Here is an 11128-nt window from a genome sequence, read left to right on the forward strand (position 1 = left end):
AAAATGGCTCTAACAAATCGTAGTTTTATAGAATCAGGTTCATATTTGGGGGAAAAGTGTGTCCATGAATACCCTTCTGTCATAAGAGTTGCTTCGGATATGGACGCTCCCTTGTAAAGTTATTCATAAATGTTTGTTTCTGAGGTGTTAAAGTAATGTATGGCCAAAAAATAACACATTCGCTGAAATGCTGCCACACAAAACCTAATATTTCATCAAATTTCTTTCGTAATTTCGTAAAGCATAAGTTGGGCTACATAGTTAGTCCTTTCATTAGATTCGATCAAATTGAATAACACTGGAACGCCCAACGCATGTCCAACTTACACGGACGCCCAAGCCTCCCAAAAAAGTTGGAACGGTAACTTCAACTCGCTGGTTCTCGGGCATAACTCAACCAATCGGGACGATTCTTGTTTCCAGTAATTTGTAAGAATGTCTAGATAATCCTAGAACTTTGCAGAACTTAATTTGATCAGATCTGTAATTTCTGCGACCGAAAACATCGTTCCACCTTTTTTCAAAACGACTGCCTCCGCGGAATTTTTGGTGAATTTTTTTTTGTACGCGAAAAAAAAAAGTTGGAACGATGTTTTTAATCGCAAAAATTACAGATTTGATCAAATTAAGTTCTGCAAAGTTCTAGAATCATCTAGACATCCTAACAAATCACTGGAAAGAAGAATCATCTTGATTGGTTAAGTTATGCCCGAGATCCATTGAGTTGAAGTTACCGTTTCAACTTTTTTGGAGCCTTGGGCGTTGGAATGATAATATACCCAGAATCCAGGGTTGTCTAATTGTTCTTTCTTTCGGCCCTTAGGTAACAATGAGACACTTTAATTTTTCTTCATTAAACTTTTCAAAATCCAGGTTAATCTTACAAAACATGTGGGCACTTTTATTGAGTTTTAACTCTATTTAATAAAAAAACGTTACTTAATCCACCTATAGGTGGTTGGTGCCTTCCACACATGTATGGTTTACAATAGGGTCCTACACCCTTACCAAAAATCATGATTTTTTGAGTTCCAAATCCCACTCTTCATACGAACCATTTTTATGGTCGTAGTACCTGAACTCAAAAAATCGTATGAAAAGTGGGATTTGGAACTCAAAAAATCATGATTTTTGGTAAGGGTGTAGCCTCGGTCCTAGCACACCATTTGTGTTGCTGGCTGGTACAACATTTAACCTCAATCTTTTTCATGTACGTATATGCAATACATGCGCACGTAGATAACTCTATTGGAAAGGGAAAAGGATGTCATTTTTTTACACATTGGACATCCCTTCTCCCTCACCACAATTATTCATGTAACAAAACATTTGAATCCTAAAATTGAACTAAAATTAGTGATATTCTTGTTTACAACGAAAATATTTTTTATCAGCACAATGGCACTTTGTATGACCAAAATAGGTTTAAATTAAATTTTCAATCAATTTTGAAAAATTGATTCCACGGCCGATCTTGACATAAAGTATTTTACTTGAAATCTCGTTCCAAGGGAACCATAGTTGATCTATCTTAAATGTTGTCTTGACAAATTATTTTATTTTTTGCAATAAAATCACCCTTACCAAGAATTACGATTCACTGAATTCGTTATATTATTCGTTATTAGTCTTTTACATATGAATTTTTCAGTTCATACGAATACATACGATTTTTTCAGAACATTGTGAGAACCTAGTGAGAATTTTGGCTCTAGCACGAGTCGATTAAGGCTTGAACTCGAGCCAAATCGAATCGAGGCTCGAGCTAAAAAGCTCGACTTGAACTCTAAAATTTGCTTGAAAATGTGGGAAAACAAACTCTTGATTTTTGGTCAGGGTGTAGTGAGAGGTAATTTTGATGTTTGATCATTTCTCAATGTGAGTGTTCGTGCAAAAATGCAGAATCCATCTCCTGTTTTGCATTCTTCACAATGTCATCTGTCAAAAGAGCAATTCCAAACAAAATATTGTTTAATTTTATCAAATTTCAAGTGGACGATCAAGTTTTGTGTGAAAAAAATGCTAAAAGGTAAGTTTTGTTACAGTTACTTGATTAATTTCTAACCAGTTTCTTTGTAGTGTTTTTGGTCAAACTAAACAAGAGTGATGGCGGCGGCAGCGTCATCGTCGGTCTGGCCCGTTCCTGATCGACTGGCCAATACGACCGACGGAACAACTTCCTATCCCGGGACGATCCGTTGCAGATCGGCAAGCGAAGATCCTGCCGTGGTAGATACAACATTGTCTTCCAGACTACAAAATACGCGAGACCTTAAACGATGATGGACTTGAGGCAGCAGGAGGAAGTTTCATGTGACCACGAGTGGAGAAAGTCATATTTATAAAAAATGAAAATAAATGAGAAAATATGTATCTACTTAGTTTTTGTTTATTTGCAAAGAGGTCTTTCGATGTTTCATCCAACGATGGGTCGCATTGTGCATCCGAAAATTATTTTCATCTTATTACTCATAACTTTTGATAGGGTTATCAGATTTTTGATGTTTTAAGCTCATTTGAAAGGCCTTCCAGTTATCTAACTAATGATGGACCCGGACACTTTCTATCGTAATATCTGAGATCCGGCTAATTATCTAACTAATGATGGGTCTCATGCCAGACCCGGACACCGTTATGATAGAAATATCAGGGATCCGGTCTCCGAAAAGTGCATAAATAACACTTAAGTGCTAATAACTTTTGATAGGGCTATCAGATCTTCAATGTTTTGGGCTCATTAGAAAGATCTTTCAATTGTCCAACTAACGACGGGTCGTATGATGGACCCGGCCATTATTTTCATCGAAATATTTGAGATCCGGCCTCTAAAATGTGTACAAATGACACTTAAGTGCTCATAACTTTTGACAGGGTTATCAGAACTTCAATCTGGTGGGCTTGTTGGAAAGGTCTTTTGATTACCTATTTAACGGTGGGTCGCATGATTGATCCGGACAATTTTTTCATCAAAATATTTGAGATCCGGCCCCTGAAATGTGTAAAAATGACACTTAAGTGCGTATAACTTTTGATAGGGTTATCAGATCTTCAATGTTTTGGGCTCATTTGAAAGGTCTTTCAAATACCTTTTTAAAAATGTATGATCAGACGGGTTTTCTTACAAAAACCACGCTTTTTACAATCTTTCAAACTTTAGCCAAAATCGTTTTTTTAGCATAACTTTTGAAATACTTAACAAAACTTTATAATATTAACTAGGGTCTTGTGGGACCCCAAGACGGATCGAATGAGACCAGAACGGTCCAAATCGGTTCAGCCAGTCCGGAGATAATCGAGTGCATATTTTTCGGTGCACGGACTCACATCCAGACACACGCACAGACATTTGTTCAGAATTTGATTCTGAGTCGATAGGTATACATGAAGGTGGGTCTACGAGGTCGAATTAAGAAGTTCATTTACCGAGTGATTTTAAAGCCTTTCCTCAGTAAGGTGAGGAAGGCAAAAAGTTATTTGAGACAAATATATGGATTCTACAAAATGTAAATACTATTTAGAATAAATTTTGTTAATTAAAGTTTCAAGTTGGCTAAATTGCTTGAAATTGTTCAAGACACGTCACCTGCAATGGAACAATGCAAAGATATGCTGTTTTACTAGAAAAGTATTGATTTTCGTAGAGTGTCTCATTGTTCCCCACCTGTCTCATTGTTCCTGCCAAGTGCGTCTACAATGAGACAGTTGAATAACTCTGGGTGTAGAGGTCGGATGGATCTCATATTTCGGTCAGTGTTAGAACGATTTAATAGAAAGAAAAGGCATTAAAAAGCTCGTTATAAAATGATTATGAAAAAATTTCAAAAAATAATTGAAGGTTGAAAACCAAGAGTGTCTTATTGATGACTACTTTACCCTCTCAGAATTTCGAATAAAACGTTTATAAACACTCATGATTTTATTTAAATTGGTTCTTTTTTTCTTATACAGAAAAAAATGATGTAAATATTGATCAGGAAATGGTGACAGATTTTGTGTAAAAAAAAATGTAATATTAAAATTAATCAGTTTGTGGAGAATATTCTTCAGGTTCAAAATTATACACATTTTATAAGGTAATATTACTCAAAAAAGAGGTCATATTCAACCTACCAAATTTACAACATTCCAAAATTCAACTTTTTTTGCGGTGTACTAATACTCAAATATCTCGGCTCTGGAGTGGTGAAATTCCATTTCTCAAGGAGGAAAATGCTTGTGGTGAAATTTCCTACAAGCTGCATGTATTAGTTCTACTAGGAAAAATGGACTACCCTAAATTAAATGGGCATCTCTGAAAAAAGTTTCGAAAATAAGTGATTTTTTTCAACAAAAGAACACAATAACAAATAATGTAAATTTGGAAGGTGTAATTTTGGAAGGTTGAATATCACCTCTTTTATGATGTAATTTGACCTCAATTCAGACTGAAAAGACATTACACCAGAATAGTGGTAAAATTACACATTTTCAGAGGTAAAATCACATATTTTTTCTGACCCTTCCCAGACGTAATATCAGCCAAATACTTAAATTTTGATCAAATATTGATTGTGCATCTTAATCTATGGACAAAACCCTATCATTTGAATACCAAATAAACCTAAATGAATCAGTTTATGTATTGATTCCGAGCAGTTTTAGAAATTTGCTCAAAAAAGTTATGTTTTCCTAAAATTGAAGATGGTGTTCGAGAAAGTATTTTATTATATTTTTCTTATCTAAGAAAACGAAATGGGACGTGCTGATTTTCATTTTATCAAAAAGGAATACATTTTGCAAACCAGACATTTAATTGCAAATTAAATGGTTAAAAACAATTTTGAACGGTACTTTTTGTTCAAGCATGTTCTAAAAATGAACTTTTTATCAAAAGCTCGAAAACCCAACATGATGTATACGTATCGACTCAGAATCGAAAACTGAATAAATGTCTCTGTGTGTGTATTGGGGTGCCCAGAAAAAATGACACCCTGCTCCACAAGTGGGAAACGGTTTTTTTTGGGTTATTTTAAGCATCTGTGTAAATTTTGAGCGAAATTGGTTGAGATTAACCCATTAATACCCGAGCCTGAAGCTAGTGAAAAAATGATTTTCATACAAAAATGACTTTTTTAAATCGCTAATAACTTTTCAGGATCGAGTTTTACAGCTTTGGTATGTTCTACAAAGTTGTAGAGCATTAAATTTTCGACAAGAATATCACTTTTGGGAATATTTGGATGAAAGTAGCGCACTGTAGACCAAACCGTAAGAAAATTGGGTATTCCATACCTTTTTTCGATTTTTCTCATACAAACTTCACATTTGAGTATCAATGGGTAAATGTTGGCCGATTAAGCTCATTTTTGGCCCAGAGTCCTAAAATAGGTCAAGGAACAATATTCAGCTTGCGGAGCGAGGTTTTGAGAAAAAGTCCCATGTTCTGGGCACCCTAGTGTGTACAGTCGTGCCTCGGTTTAGCACCGCATATGGGGGATGCAAAACCGAGGCGTGCATAACCGAGGCACAAGGCTTATGGGATTTTTGCTATATGGGAGACATTGGCTATAATTCTATGAATAATCATGCAAACATCAAAAAATTATAGTGTTTTGGAATCGGGATGATGTCAGCTATCCATTAAAATTATTATTTCATGAAAGTTTTCACAAAAATACGTATGTTTGCTGTATTTCGAAAATGCATATTTTTCTCTAAAATAACCAAAAATATATTGTTATTGCAATATGGGTATCAAATGATCAAGTTTTTTTTCATACATTTTGGATGTAATAATAACATTTTTAGAAAATACTCCAAATTTTCACAAAACTACGTTTTTTCGAAAAAATACTCAAAATTTATATTTTTACAATATGGGTATCAAACGATCGGCATTTTTTCATACATTTCGAATGTAATAACAATATTTTTTGAAAATACCCACAATTTTCACAAAACTACTTATTTTCGAAAAAAAAATACTCAAAATTTAAATTTTTACAATATGGGTATCAAACGATCGGGATTTTTTCATAAATTTCGAATGTAATAACAATTTTTTTTTAAATACTCCAAATTTTCACATAACTACGTATTTTCGAAAAAAATACTCAAAATTTCAATTTTTACAATATGGGTATCAACGATCGGGATTTTTTCATACATTTCGAATGTAATAACAACATTTTTAGAAAATACTCAAAATTTTCACAAAACTACGTATTTTCGAAAAAAATACTCAAAATTTCAATTTTTACAATATGGATATCAAACGATAATAATATAATAATATAACAATAACTGCAATAACTGATTTTTTTTTTTGAAAATATGAAGTTTTGTGAAAATTTTGAGAATTTTCAAAAAAATTGATTACATTCGAAATGTATTAAAAATCCCGATCGTTTGATACCCACATTATAAAAACGGAAATGTTGACTATTTTTTTCGAAAATACGTAGTTTTGTGAAAATTTTGAGTATTTTCAAAAAATGTTGTTATTACATTCGAAATGTATGAAAAAATCCCGATCGTTGATACCCACCTGGTAAAAACCGAAATTTTGAGTATTTTTTTTCGAAAATACGTAGTTTTGTGAAAATTTGGAGTATTTTCAAAAAATATTTTTATTACATTCGAAATGTATGAAAAAATCCCGATCGTTTGATACCCACATTGTAAAAATGGAAATTTTGAGCATTTTTTTCGAAAATACGTAGTTTTGTGAAAATTTGAAGTATTTTCTAGAAATGTTGTTATCACATTCGAAATGTATGAAAAAATCCCGATCGTTTGATACCAAATTGTTAAAAATTGAAATTTTGAGTATTTTTTTTCGAAAATACGTAGTTTTGTGAAAATTTTGAGTATTTTCTAAAAATGTTGTTATTACATCCAAAATGTATGAAAAAAAAACCTGATCATTTACCATATTGCAATAACAATATATTTTTGGTTATTTTAGAGAAAAATATGCATTTTCGAAATACAGCAAACATACGTATTTTTGTGAAAACTTCCATGAAATAATAATTTTAATGGATAGCTGACATCATCCCGATTCCAAAACACTATAATTTTTTGATGTTTGCATGATTATTCATAGAATTATAGCCAATGTCTCCCATATAGCCAAAATCCCATAAGCTCTGTGCTTCAGTTTAGCACTGGGCCGTGCTTAACCGAGGCAGCTGAACGGTGCAAAACCGGGGCAGTGCAAAACCGAGGCGTGCAAAACCGAGGCATGACTGTATATGACTAATAATGTCACTCAGTTTTCTCAGCTCTGGCTGCAACGATGTCAATTCGCATTCGACTTGGTTTGGGGTCCCATACGGTGCTATTGAATTACTTGAAGTTTAGATTACTAGTTCAAAAGTTATGTATAAAAATGTGTTTTGCATATTTTTGGAAGCTGAATAAATGGCAGGAAATCGCACCAAATATCTACATGTTATAATAATAATAATAATCGAAAGAACTTTCACACAAGTCTAAAACATTAAAGGTATTTCTATCCTGTCTTGAGCTATGACCGCTCAAGTGAAACTTTTTTAAAGCCGGATCTCACTTAAATTTATGTAAACGATGCCCGGATCCATCATCCAACCCATCGTTTTGTTTAGGTCAGTGTTGGAATTCGAGCGAGAAGAAGAAAAGTATTTCTCGTTCGCGAGCGTGGGAGAGAACTTGTAGTTTCTCTTCTCGCTCGCGCTCGCATTTTCGTTCGCGTTCTCGCTCTCGCCGCGAGCGCACGCGAGCGCCTCGTGCTATCCCTTGGTCCTAAGCTAGCAATGAGCGAACCAGGCAATGGTATAGAGGTGTAACTTCAATCGCTGTGTTGTTTTTTGTTTGTCTCTAACACATTCAACTTCTCGCGAGCGGGCAATTCTGGCTCGCGAGAAAGCCCGTTCGCGAGCGGAAGAGAGCACTCGAGAGAGAGGATTTTTTCTCGCGAGAGCGCGAGAATACCAACACTGGTTTAGGTGATTGAAAGCCCTTTCCATCGATACTAAAACATTGAAGATCTGGCAACTATGTCTCGAGTTATTATTAGTTATGTTTATCACCCATCATATCACCCATTGTAAAGGTAAAGTGAGGAAGGCATCAACCACATAGGTGGATTAAGTCAGTTTTTTTTAAACGGACTAAGACGTTGGGACAGGCTACATGTTTCAAAAATATGAATCTTGGGGCAAGTCTTACTCGTTGAAAAATAATTGATAAATAAATTCAAAAACATCAATGTCAAAGCTTCGTAAATTAGATTTAAAGATATTTTGATTTGCAAATTGTGATTGAACATCGTTCAGAGTCCCACATTTTGATCATTTTTCAAACATTGAAAAATTTCAAGCTCTAAAATTATTCTCACTGTTTTTCTTTCACCACCTTCCGTTTCCTACTTGTCCTTCCTCTGGCTACTGGTCTGGAAACGCACCTCCTCCTGGACGAGAGAAGGACGTGGATGTATAATTAGATTTACCTTGGTCTAATGTTATGCTTGTTTCTGTTATTAATTATGCTCCATTACCATAACACCAAGCCTGGAGGAGAAAGGTGAGTTGGAAGAGGGAATGATGCTCCCGGGAAGGGATGCTTTTCAGGACATTATCTCAAGGTGCGCGCGTGAAAACTTTGGGACGATGATTAAGGTGAGTCTACCGGAATTCATGGGAAAGGTATCCAAATGGTGGTAGTTCGGAGTAAGTTTTTGGATGTAAGCCTGTTGGGTTGCAACAGGTGCATGATTGAGAAGTTTTACGACTTAACTTGCTTAAAAATTGATGAATTTGGATTATTTGATATTACTTTTACGATTTGATTTAGTTAGTTTCAGATGTTGTTATTACGAAAGCTAGTGCAACTTGCTACAATTTGAAGTTTCCCCCCAAAGCTTCAAAGCCACAACTTTCAGAATGTTGGCAACATTTGTCCTCAAGTACCGTGCACAACATATGAGCACACAATTTCCACCACTATTTTAAGTTCGCCGGAAAATCTCGGGAAAAACTTTTACCCGCGCAGCATGATTTGTCGTTGAGTTGGTTGAGTTATTCTTGCTTCTTTTCGCGCACAGGTGGGTGGTGGTTGTTACGAGTGTGTGTGTGGTGGCTGAACCGCAGGTGAGGGACGTAATTATCCTTGGATGAATTTAATTACTGTGCGGCTTGGGTGGAAAAGCGAAAACAGAAGCACACACACGTACCGGCAGAACGCGGGGTTCCACACAGATGACAAAGTACGAGCCAAAGTGTGGCTGGCAGAGATGGATAAAGTTCGTGGTTGATTGAAACTCCCCACGGTTGCGGGCCACAAATCATGCGAGTCATTACAAATAAGTTGTTTCTCTCATGAAGTTTAGTAAGTTGGTTTCATATACGAGTTGAGAAACATACGGTTAAGAAATTCCATTTGTCTATAAAAGATTTATTTCGATTCTGTTTTGCCCATTATCGGCAAACAATTTTCATTAATTTTTTTTAATATTTGAGAAAATAACAAATAAATACAGATGGATGATGTTGAGCAATAAGCAAATAAGCAATCAAAAATAATTATACAATTTTTCGAAAAACTGGAAAGTGTATAGGCATTTAATGTATTTTTTTTTTGAAAAATGTTCAGTATTTTTCTATTCGAAAATACTTTGTAAAAAAGCAACCCTGCAAAAAAGCTGAGAATTTGTTTTGCCCAACTTTTAAAATATCAAAAATAAATGTTTTTGCCCATGTAAAAGGCTACTGACGGTTTCCACGCGAAATCGACCACTCAAAATCCGGACCATTCCCGATCTTCATGAAACTTGCTGGATCGTTTGTCCTACTCAAATCAACAACTCCTGTGCACTCAGTTTAGTAATTCACAATGGCATTTGAATTTTAGGAACTTTTTTAGTTTTAAATTATTTGTAATTACGTTTAAATTGAATAAATCATATCTTTCGAAGGAGATGTTCAAAAAAATCGATCGAAAGTGTGTTTTAACGGAAATCGTGCGCTCTTTTCAATGAAAATATTTCCAAAAGCCTAAACTTTCAGTTTCGATCAAAAAACGGCCAAAAATCAAACTTTTTTTTCCAAAATCAGGCTGAATACACCCTTCGATTCAATTTTTGCCATTACCATTCGAAATTTCACCGTCAATTTCCTACTTTTCTTCCATAGACACCAAGTTGGAGCGATAGCGTTTTCGAGTGGTTTTAAATAAACACCTTTTGTCGTTTTTTTTAATTTCTTTTCCAAAAAGCTAAATTACATATTTTATGGCAAAATTTATAACAGATCCCATTTTTAAACATGAAACAAAGTTCTGCTTCCGCGTTTTTGAGTTTTTTCTTGAAGTACGGGTTTCAAATACATATAAAAGGAACGAAATTATTACTAAAGATAACCAAACAAGGTGCACTTTAAATTACATTTCCTGAACCACTTTTGTTATGGAAAAATGTTTATCTCACTCGTCAGTGTTGTTAATACCTGCAAAATAGTTTAATTTTGCCTAATTTTTCGGGTTGTTAGGGTGGTTCCTGTCACGTCAGGGCGGTTCAAAGATGACAATTTTGAGTATTTTTTAAATAATCATTGTCATTGTCGCCGTTTCAACAGAACTCATGCGTATTTTTCCTTGAAAACCTTTCTTTAACAAACCGGACAACTATAGTTGGCTGAAACAATGTCAAGTAAGTCAAGGTTTTTGAAATATGTTTTTTTTTGCAATATCGCCATAATTCATATAGTATTTGAAACCGGTACTTCAAGAAAAAACTCAAAAACACGGAAGCAGAACTTTGTTTCATGTTTAAAAATGGGATCTGTTATAAATTTTGCCAAAAAAATTTGTTGGTAATGGCAAAAATTGAATCGAAGGGTGTATCCAGCCTGATTTTGGAAAAAAGTTTGATTTTTGGCCGTTTTTTGATCTAAAATGAAAGTTTAGGCTTTTGGAAATATTTTCATTGAAGAGAGCGCACGATCGATTTTTTTGAACATCTCCTTCGAAAGATATGATTTATTTAATTTAAACGTAATTACAAATAATTTAAAACTAAAAAAGTTCCTAAAATTCAAATGCCATTGTGAATTACTAAACTGAGTGCACAGGAGTTGTTGATTTGAGTAGGACAAACGATCCAGCAAGTTTC

General features: G+C 34.6%; 1 long non-coding RNA gene across 1 annotated transcript; it reads left to right on the top strand.

Annotated features, from left to right (window-relative positions):
- Nucleotides 1-1910: 1910 nt before the first annotated feature.
- On the top strand, nt 1911-2377 carry LOC119767782. Its single transcript, XR_005277700.1, has 2 exons — nt 1911-2029; nt 2080-2377. It is a non-coding gene; the product is annotated as an uncharacterized LOC119767782 (long non-coding RNA).
- Nucleotides 2378-11128: the final 8751 nt, after the last annotated feature.

This window comes from Culex quinquefasciatus, chromosome 2 (genome assembly GCF_015732765.1).
Source record: "Culex quinquefasciatus strain JHB chromosome 2, VPISU_Cqui_1.0_pri_paternal, whole genome shotgun sequence".
NCBI classification, from domain to species: domain Eukaryota; kingdom Metazoa; phylum Arthropoda; class Insecta; order Diptera; family Culicidae; genus Culex; species Culex quinquefasciatus.